Consider the following 10202-nt stretch of genomic DNA (forward strand, 5'->3'; position numbering starts at 1 on the left):
TGCGGGGACAGCCACGCGCGGCTCCGGGAGGCCGCCGCCCACAGGCTGGAAAGACTGGGGAATAACCTCCCGGAGACGCGTGGGGGTCAACCCCGGGGAGGAAGGCGACGGGCGCCCGCCGAGAGGATGCGGCGGTGCCCCGAAGAGCCCAGGCGGGGCGCGCGCCGTAGGAAAGAAGGGGCCGACACCCTCTTGGCGACCGGGCAAAGCCTTGGACTTCCTTTAAGGGCGCGGGACTCGAGGTGGGATTCGGGGAGGGGAGGAGAGCGCGGCAGGGCTGGGGCCCTGGGAAGGCCGAGCCTGGGCCCTGTTCCGAGCCGCAGAGCGGCCACCGCGGCGCGGTCCCCGCCCCGGCTCGCCTGCCCGCCGCAGTTTTCTCCTCCCAGCCGCGGAGGCTGCACCGCGGTCCAGAGCAGGGTGAGCGCCAGGCAGCGGGACGCCAGGCAGGGACAGGTCCCAGGGCGGCCTGGGGCTGGGGCTTCTGGGACCGGACCCCCCTTTGGGGCTCCGGTGTGGGAGGGTTGCCTTTTCTCCTTTACAGGGAAGTGGGGACAGTGGAGACATCTTACTCAATGGCCGACTGGCAGTCTTAGAGACTAAATGCTGGACACCAGGTTTGAGAGGCATTAAAAATGTGAGATTGTACAGCTTTTATTCCCTTACAGGGACTTTACCTCTTTTGTAACTTTTCTGAGCGATGCTAAGAGGAAAGAAGCACAGCGTGGCCTAGGGGGCACTTAATTTCTTCCAGCTTCCATTTCTTCCAAGGAGAGGTCCACCTCTTGCAGTGGAAGAGGGATAGATGTGCTCCCTAGCACATCATTCATCCTAGCGTGCTTCAGTCCAGGGCCCCTGCATGGGACTTCCTGCTTCCGGTCCTGCGTTGCACCCATTGGATGTGTGAACTTCGGCTGGTTACAGAATCCAAGCTTAGGTAGCCCCGTGCCTCAGTTTCCTCTTCTGTGAAAATGGGCCTGATACCTGTCTATCTCATAAGGTTGTTCTGATAGTCAAGTAAATCCATCCATGTTGAACCCTTACAACTATGCTTGTCAAATAGCGAGTGCCCAATGAACGTTGGCTTTCATGGATGGTGGGCCCTCTGGCCTGGGCCCCTACCCACAGTGTGGGGGTGTCTCACCCCCTGGCGAATGGGTAAAGGCTGGGCCAGGAGACTTCTCAGCCTTGAAGGAGGAAAAGGGAGCTATTCAGAGCAGAGAGATGTAGAAAAGGAGCAGATTGAAAAAGAGGAGGAAGAGAGTATGAAAAGTTCATCACCAGGAAATTAAGGAATTAGTAATTAAGACTGCATCATTTTATCCTAGGTGAGTCTGGAGAGAAGACCAGATTGGGCAAGGAAGTGGTCCCCAAACACCCAGCTTGCTGTTTGCGCTTGGCAGCCAAGAACCAAACACGGCTCTTCATTTCAGCCCTGGGTTCTTGGCAGTTACTGTAGGTGACTACGCAGTGAGATGGAAATTCCTAATTAAGTGACTCTGTGGTGAAGCATGCATAAATCATCACCTTACCTCTAAAAAGATTTACATCAGAGGCACTTTTTCCCAGACTCGGATGGATTAACCTGGCCAGGCTTTTTCCTGCCTGCTTCCTTTCTATTTACAGTATATGTCTTACCAGGTAACAGAGAGGGCCTCCCCCGTCTCGGGTTTGTCCTGCAGTTGTGATGTTCCGCGCCGCAGCACTTACCAGGCCCCCAGACCTTTCCAGGAGCCCATATCCTCCCGGGCTATGTGTCAGGGGGTGTGTGTGTGAGGGCATTCCTCCTCATTGTCGTCTTGAGTCTGTCTCCCGACATGCCCTGCCCAGTGCAGCAGCCACAGTCATTACTGGGAGTGTCTGCACTGTGAGTCCCCCAGGGAGCCTTGACGCTGATTTAATGCTCACCGCCGCCCCCGCCCCCCATGTGTTCGGAGCAACTGCAAAGCGCTCAGTAATGATGGGGAAGGAAATTGATTTCATCCCCTCCCCTCCCCTCCCCCTTCTTCACACATCGGAATGGAAGGATCCTAATGGGCCCTGATGCTATCTGAGTGAGTGGGCAGAAAAGGGCCGTCCTTGCTTGTCAGCTTGAGTTCAGAGCAGCTGGGCACGGGGCAGCTGGGCACGGGCTGTTTCTTTCGGGCAGTGCTTTGGGCAGTGCTCTGTTTACCGCGGTTTGGGGGCCCCAACTTTCCTTCGGTAAAAAGAGGTCCGTAGGGGGGTGTGCTGACGGAAGCTGGAAGGAGAAAAGACAGCCAGGCTTCCTGGCTCTGGCTCTAGCTCTGTCTCTCTTCCCCTCCCTCCTCTTGCCCCCTCTCTGCTCTGGTCCCTCCCTGCCACAGCCTCCTTCTGCCAAGTCCCGGGTCCGCCCTAAGATTTTCTTGGTGTCTGTGGCCGCAGCCCCTCTGTACGGCGTGACAACTCTCAGGACAGTCCCTCTAGTTTCATAATTTCGCTTTCCACTGCTCATCTCTTCTGGATTTTGGTTTTTCCAGAGGAGGAATCTGATTGGCAGGCCTCACCAGGTTATGGGTCAACAACCCAATGGTGAATGGACGGCCAAGGCAGCAGGTGCCTCCCTGAAGAGCAAGCATGTGCAAGGCGAACTATGCGTTTTGTGTGGCGGGCGATGCAGGACTCATAACCCTTAAGCCCCCTTGCAGTTCTGAGAATCCTGGGGACATTTGAATCGGCAGAACTGTTACGCAGAATCACACACCCTACACAACTCACATAATGTTAGGCCCAACGTCCACGCTAAGGCAGCTGATTAATCTTGTGCAATAGTGACCACGCTAATTTCTTTGCCAGAATTTGGCTCAGGACTATGTCAAATTAATCCCTTTTTGGATCAACAAGACAAAGAGAGAAATATACTTGTGTTTTCTAGGAAAGGAGTCCTTAAGAGTTAAGGCTTGGGAAGCCTCTCTTTATTTCCAACTGGACATGAACATGACAGTATTTTTAACTCAGTTTCTCTGGAAGACAGCTGGTACCCATGAGGGGAGACAGACTGAAGCTAAGTAGATCTAGAGCCCTGATCACACCATACCTGAAGCCTGCCTCTAGACTTTCTGTTGTAATTGTCAGAACAATTATTTTGTTTCAGCCACTTTAGGTCATGGTTCTGTTACTTGCTGCTAGACGCTTGATAACCATACACAGCTGCGTCCAGGTTCGGTTTTTCCCCAAAGCCCCTTCACAGCCCCCCAAGGCATTCCCAAGCTCAAAACCCTTAAATCTTCAGTGGCTCCCGTTGTCTAAGGAGATCAATGCAAACTTCTGAGCCTAGTAGTTAAGGTCCTCCTTGATGTGGTCTCACTGAAGATTTCTCTCTCATTTGGTCCCAGTACAGTACTACTCTTTATAACCCTGTATAGCCGACGTGGTGATTCAGCCCAGGAGCTCTGGTTCAATACATGTTGTTACGTCCTTGGAATCAATATAGACCTCCATCTTGCTGGGCCAGTGAAGATGTCACTAACCGCCATCCTGGGGCTCCTGCAGTATAGACAGATCCAGAGGTCTAATGCAAACCTTGGAACGAGGGAGCTCTGCTTCTTAGCCTGATCACTGTATCCGCAGAGTTTTGCGGTTCTGGGCTGCAGGACCCTTAAGCATGACTGAAGACGTTATAGACACTGGGTCCAGGCCTCCTGGACGCGTTCGCTTCCCAGTGCTACCATAACAGATTGCTGCGAGCTGGCGGCCCCAAAACAGCAGACGTGTATTTTCTCAACTCAGGAGCCCAAAAACCCGGATTGGCCCCCTCTGGGAGCCCTGCGGCAGAATCTGCCCTGTGCCTTCCTCCCAGCTTCCGGGGGCTCCGGGCAACTACTGGTCGTGGCTGGTAGGTGATCCCTTTGATACCTGCCACCCCTTCACATGGCTGTATGTGTGTCTGTCTGTCTCTCTGTCTGTCCTCCGGATACTCGGGGCCCACCCTAACCCACCACATACTGGCCTAAATTCTGGGCACATGGAGAAGGACACAACACAGTCCCTGCCCGTCAGGAGCGCACAGTCTGCCAGGGGACGGGCATGGCTGGTGATTTCACCCCACTGGGGCGGTGCTGTGATAGGCTGACGGGGTGTAGAGAGGTCACGTCGAGGGTGTTGGTTCACAAGCTCGGGAGCACTGGGAGTGAAATCTGAAACTGGCCCCAGGCACAGAAGACAGGGAGAGAGGCAGGTCACTCCACGTTGGTAAGTTGGCAGGTCGAGTAAGCAAGAGAACATACGTCTGAGTCGGATCTTGAGTGCCGCAGATGAATAGATCTCTGAGCCCACCTTCTAGAGTCTTAACAGTTTAGAGGGAGGCCGCAGTGAGGTTCGGTTCTACGCACCACCCAGGGGTCCTGAAAACGCCTCCCTCTGTGGGAACAGGGTGTGGGAGAGACCGCACATACGTTCCAAGGACATGGAGGGGGGTGAAGACCCTCCACTTTCCCGGGACCAGCTCTCACGTCAGCTGGCGGTCACGTCCTCTCGATGACCCTCCCCCCACCAGAGGGCAGCTGCTGGGGACAGGTGTCCTGGGACCTCAGGGTGACCTAGGTGGGAGCAGGGTGTGTGTACAGGGTGCACGAGCTCAGCCGGTTCACGCACCGCCTGGTAAGCCGCGCGGAGCGGGCTGGGCTCTGCTCTGAATGCTGCCCGGAGCTCAGAGACTTCACATACTGGGCAGAAGCAATGGGGACGCGGCGACATTTGCATGCTGGCCAGACCGCTCAGGCAGCCTCTGGGCTGGCGAGGGGCTGTCTGGACAGTAGGCAATGCTCATTCCAGTAATCCAGCTGAGGCCAGGGGTCTGGACTGAGGAAGGAGCAGAAAGGAGGTCTGGGCAGGCAGCAGCGTCTTTCATGGTGAGCCCAGCCTGAGCATGATAGGGTTAAAAGACAGAAAAATCTCTGATCCCTGGAGGCATGGCCACGGATTCATTCCCTCAGATCCCTTGTTTTGTGAGGGAGATAGTGCAACTGTGCTTAGCCCTATTTCTCAAAGGTACCATGGTGAGATTTCTTTTTATTTAAAAAAAATTCTTTAATGTATATTTTTGAGAGAGAGACAGAGAGAGAGAGAGAGAGAGAGAGAGAGAGAGAGCGCGCGAGCAAGTGGGGGAGGGGCAGAGGGAGAGAGAGACACAGAATCTGAAGCAAGTTCCAGAATCTGAGCTGTGAGCACAGAGCCAGACTCTGGGCTCGGACTCACGAACCCTGAGATCATGGTCTGAGCCGAAGATGGACACCCATCCAACTGAGCCCCCCAGGTGCCCTGAGATTTCTTTTTACTTGAAACCCAACTGCAAAAATAATTGACACTGAGTGGATCATGGTCATTTCAAGAATATGGCACCTCGGGCTGTGGGCCACGGAAGGAATGATTTTCGCATGTCCCATTTCAGTTTTTTGTGGGACTTTCATTTGCCGCTTATTCTGGTCACCAATCCTGCAAAACATCCCCCAAACTAGAGGCATAAGACAGCAGTTCCTGCCTTTGTTCTAGGGGTCAGGAATTCGGATGGAACCCCGCAGGGTGGGCTTATCTCTGCCCGATGTGTCTGGGAAGCTGAGAGTCAGTTCAATGGCAGAGGCTGGAGTTCTAGAAGGCTTCTCCACTCCTGGGTCAGGGATCGGGGAGGAGTTGACTTGAAGATGGAACCCAGCATGCTCTGTCCACAGCGCACATCCACGTGGCTGGGGCTCCTGAGCCATAGAGGCTAGATTTTGAGACTGCGTCCCTGGGTACCTGGTAGAAGCCATATGCCCTTCATGACCAAGCTTCCAAAGTAACATCGCATCATCTTTGTGCTCTGCTCTTCCCGTCACGAGCCTGTGCAGAGACACAAGGGACGGGATGGAGTGGCAGGCGTTGGCAGTCTGCGGGTCATAGTGGGTTCAGGACCGGGTTGCAGGACTCGATTCACAGGCAGCGGGTGCTGGTGGAGACCTGGTGCAGCTGAGCTCACCAGGGGGTGTTACAGAAAATGAAAAGGGACAAGTCAGAGCCCTGGGGACATGCTGATCACCAGTAAATGGTTATGGAACAAATCATTTGAGAACATAACTGTAGGTGACCCCCCTAGGTCAGTGGCTCTTCATTCTGGCCTTCAGCCGAAGAAGGATCATAGCTAAGTCTCCAGGTACGCCCTGGAGCCAGCCAAGGAACCCTTAGGGTCTGCATCTCAAACTTCACGGCATACAAGGATGACTCCAGGAGCCTTAGTCTACGCTCAGATTCCTGGCTCCTACTCCCAGAGATTCGAAATTCACCTGCCTGCAGTGGGGTCCGGGAATCTGCCCTTTGAAACAACTTCCTTCTGAAATACAGCTACGAGGACCCCGGTGGACAGCTCCCCACCTCAGCCACCCAACCCTAAATTCCAAAGGGACCATGGACAAAGTCTTTCTGATAAGATGTTTTGGCCCCTGCGTCCTGATTCTGCTACTTTGCAAGACTCTGACTTCGGAACGTTTCCCTTTTCTGACCTCAACTTTCTTGTCTCTGCCCTTGGGAGGTTGACTTAGAGCAATGCTTTCAAACTGTTCTGTCAAACCTAAGGGGATAGCACATTGGGTACCCACCTCCATTAATCCACTTAGCAAATATTCATGGGATGGGTGGATACTGGGGATATTACAGGGCCCATGATTAACGATCATCATGGAAGTTATTCCCAAAGAAGCACAACAAGGGGTAAGAGGGAGCTCACAAACATGGCTTCCAAGGTGCGTGCCCTTCTCCTTGAGCTGCTGTTTGGACAAACGGTTCCGGGGATTGAAGCTACTGGCTTTGATCATCTTAAGGGTCCCTGCAGCAGGAAACCTTTTGTTCTGTGATGCTTTTTTCGGTGATTTTATTTCTGAGTAAAGTCAAAACAAGCAGAATGCAATGACTGGATGTGAAATATGTCAAGGACCCCAAGGTTAACACTTTCATTCTTGAAAAGAAATTTCAGGCTCTTTAGGAATCAGAAATGGTCTATATCAAGGTTTCCTCACATTTAAGAACCAGCACCTTAACCTGGGAAACTGAGTGAAAGAACAGACGGGGAAGCTGAAAAGCAACCATGTCTGCTTGCTGGTGGCAACTGCAGAGCAGAGGTTGGGGGAGGGGGGGTGCTCTGGATTCCCGAGCCTTCCAGTTTTTGTCTGCAGAATGGGCCGATGGAACCTGGCCCCCAGAGTTGTTTTAAGGAGACAGATTATATATAAAAAATCATTAGCTCAGTGCCAGATACTTAGTAAGCATTCAATAAATGATGGCCATTATTAATTTAAGTATCTTTCTTATGCATACTATACTTGTCAACATTCCTGCAAATGTTTTATAGATGAGAATGGAAAAGTACTCAGCGTGGCAGGTGCCAAATATCAGCGTTCTGCCAGGCCAACTGCATCTCTCTGGGGGCAGAAAGCCCTGTAACTCCCTCTCCTTAAGCTACATGCCCATGGTGGTGGCCTTGAGCTTGAGTGTCCCTCCACCCCATGCCCTTACCCCAGCGCCGCCCCCACCCGGACCCCCCGAAGGAGAGCACGTTACTTTCTCTCGGTAGAAAATGAGCCAGTATCCAAATATGGGATAGGAGTTCTCCCTGTTAAAGAAGAATAAAGATGACAGCCAGAAATGTTGCGAAAAAATTACAAAGAAGCCCTGAAATCATTTCTTGGTATGTTTTTGTAGCTGAACAGGTTAACCTTCCTTGAGACCAAACATGCATGCATCTTTCTGTTCTCTCTGTGTCTTGATCCTTAAAACAATACAGTGGGGAATACCTCTATCACTTGGTAGTTTATGGGGTGCAGCTGCACATCTGAGCTTGGGGAAAACATGTGGCCACAGCTTCCTTTGTCTAAACTAAGGATAACGGTGAACTTCCCCCTCTAGGATGATAGGGTGGTTGTTAGCCGGGCACATAATAAGTGTGCAACAAGTCAACTATCGCTATTTTCACATGTATTGATTTACTACGACTCTTGGCGTTCACTTATGCATTTTGAACAACAGGTTCATAAAATATAAATTAATGCCAGCTTCTTGCATTTAACGATCTGCATTTAATGATTGTGGAGGCCGCTAAATCTACCATGGTGCCGTTGGGTGGGGCGCTATGGCCTCAGCTTTAAGAGCGAGGACATCCGCTATCGATTTGGGATGTCAATTTGGTAAAATCATGGGAATCATTGGGGGTGCCTCAGGGCTGTAGTCTATAACCAGACATGGGGGAGGCGGAATTTGTCAGGCAATCAAGTAACTGACTGGTGAAGAATCCTGTCTGAGGGCGGGAAGGATCCAGAATTTCACTTACGCAAATCAGGCAGTTAGGATTGGGTTCGACAGCGGAAAACCCCACATCGCAGTGGCTTAATCGGGTAGAAGTTAGTTTTTCCCTTTACCAAATCCTGGCACACAAGGTCGGTATGTACGGGGCCAGGGACCCGGCTCCAGCCAGCAAGATGCTTCACAGTGGAGTGCACCATCCACCCCGGCTTGATGTCCTGGTCCAAGTTGGCTGCGCTGGCCAAGACACCAAATCTTTATTCCAGGCATCCAGAAGGAGATAGGAACATGCCCTCTACTTTTAGATTCACCCTACAGTTGCCCACATCTTCCAGCTGCCTAGCTGCAAGGGATCCTGGGAAACGTCCTATCCTGGGAACACGCACTGTGGGACACCGGTGTTTGGGGACAGTTAGCAGTCTGTGCTGCAAGGTTAGAAGACGTGAGATCACTCAACCTAGATCCAGGGGCCGGAGTGCAGAGACTCAGCCCAGGTGCACCGTGCAGACTTGGAGTCACTTGTTGCCATGGTGACTAAAAAAGCCCGATTGTGCCAACTGTCATGAAGAAAAAAAATCGTCCTTGTCCCTCAGCCCGTGTTCTGGCCAGAAATCTCTGCTCCATAATTTCGTAAGTTTAGATCGGGACTCGCTTGTGATGTTAAAACGACTTGTTTATTCTCCGAGTGCCAAACACTCCCACTTGGCCAACTCAGACTGTCTTCGGCAGAGTGAGGAGAATGTAAATCCCAGAAGTCAAGTCTGGGGGGAAATCAGCATATGACCGGTATTTGAAGTTTGGGGTATCATTAAAAAAAAAAGAAAAGGTTTTGATACCTTAGAGTCAGATTAGCCTGATAATACCAATTAAAATATAACGGAACACTGACATAATTCAGATTTGTAAGTTTTCATTGGAAAAGTTTCTTTAAAAATTAGACACTGTGGGGGCGCCTGGGTGGCTCAGTCGGTTAAGCGTCCGACCTCGGCTCAGGACATGATCTCATGGTTCATAGGTTCGAGCCCCCACATCGGGCTCTGGGCTGACAGCTCAGAGCCTGGAGCCTGCTTCAGATTCTGTATCTCTCCCTCTCTCTCTGATCCTCCCTTGCTCACACTGTCTCTCTCTCTCAAAAATAAATAAAACATTAAAAATTTTAATTAGACAGTGTGCCCTGTTTGATTGTTTAGAAGACTCCGAGAGTCTTCACACTTGGTTATCAGGTGAATTACTACTTCACTAGATATTTTAAATACTTTGGAAGGTTTTTGTCACATCAGTTGAAGCAATGGAAAGTATTTAATGAATCAAGTTGTTATCTGAGCCCACGGTTTGAAGTAATTTAGGGTTCTTTAAACATGGGATAAGAGACTCATTGAAAGTAATTGTTAAAATATAGTCTGTGTTGAAAGAGACTTAGGAGTCGAATTGAAAGATCTAAGGATGATTTTTTTACTGATTTTCCTAATAAAACATTTTTAAAAACTCAAAGTTTTCAAAAGTTGTCTCATAACACTAGTAGTATAATAATAATGATAATAAACTCAAAATACCCACTTTAACTCTTTCCTATTTTTATTTATTCATGAACAAAATAAAAGGGCTTTGAGGCATCTGGGTGGCTCAGTTGGTGAAGCGTCTGACTCGGTTTTGACTCAGGTCACGATCTCACGACTTGTGGGTTCAAGCCCCGCTCTGTGCTGGGAGTGCGGAATCTGCCTGGGACTCTCTCTCTCTCTGCCCCTCCCCTGCTCCCTCGCTTGCTCTCTCTCTCTCAAAAATAAATAAATAAACTTTAAAAAATGTTTTTTAAAGTTCTGGGAATAATTTCTCTTATGGTTTTATAATAGAACTTTTCTGTTTCCTTGTTTATTGCTTCACACTAAATCCTATATGGAATCCCCTGTTGGCCTGTGTGTTGA

The sequence above is a fragment of the Suricata suricatta genome, chromosome 15, assembly GCF_006229205.1.
Source record: "Suricata suricatta isolate VVHF042 chromosome 15, meerkat_22Aug2017_6uvM2_HiC, whole genome shotgun sequence".
Classification (NCBI taxonomy): domain Eukaryota; kingdom Metazoa; phylum Chordata; class Mammalia; order Carnivora; family Herpestidae; genus Suricata; species Suricata suricatta.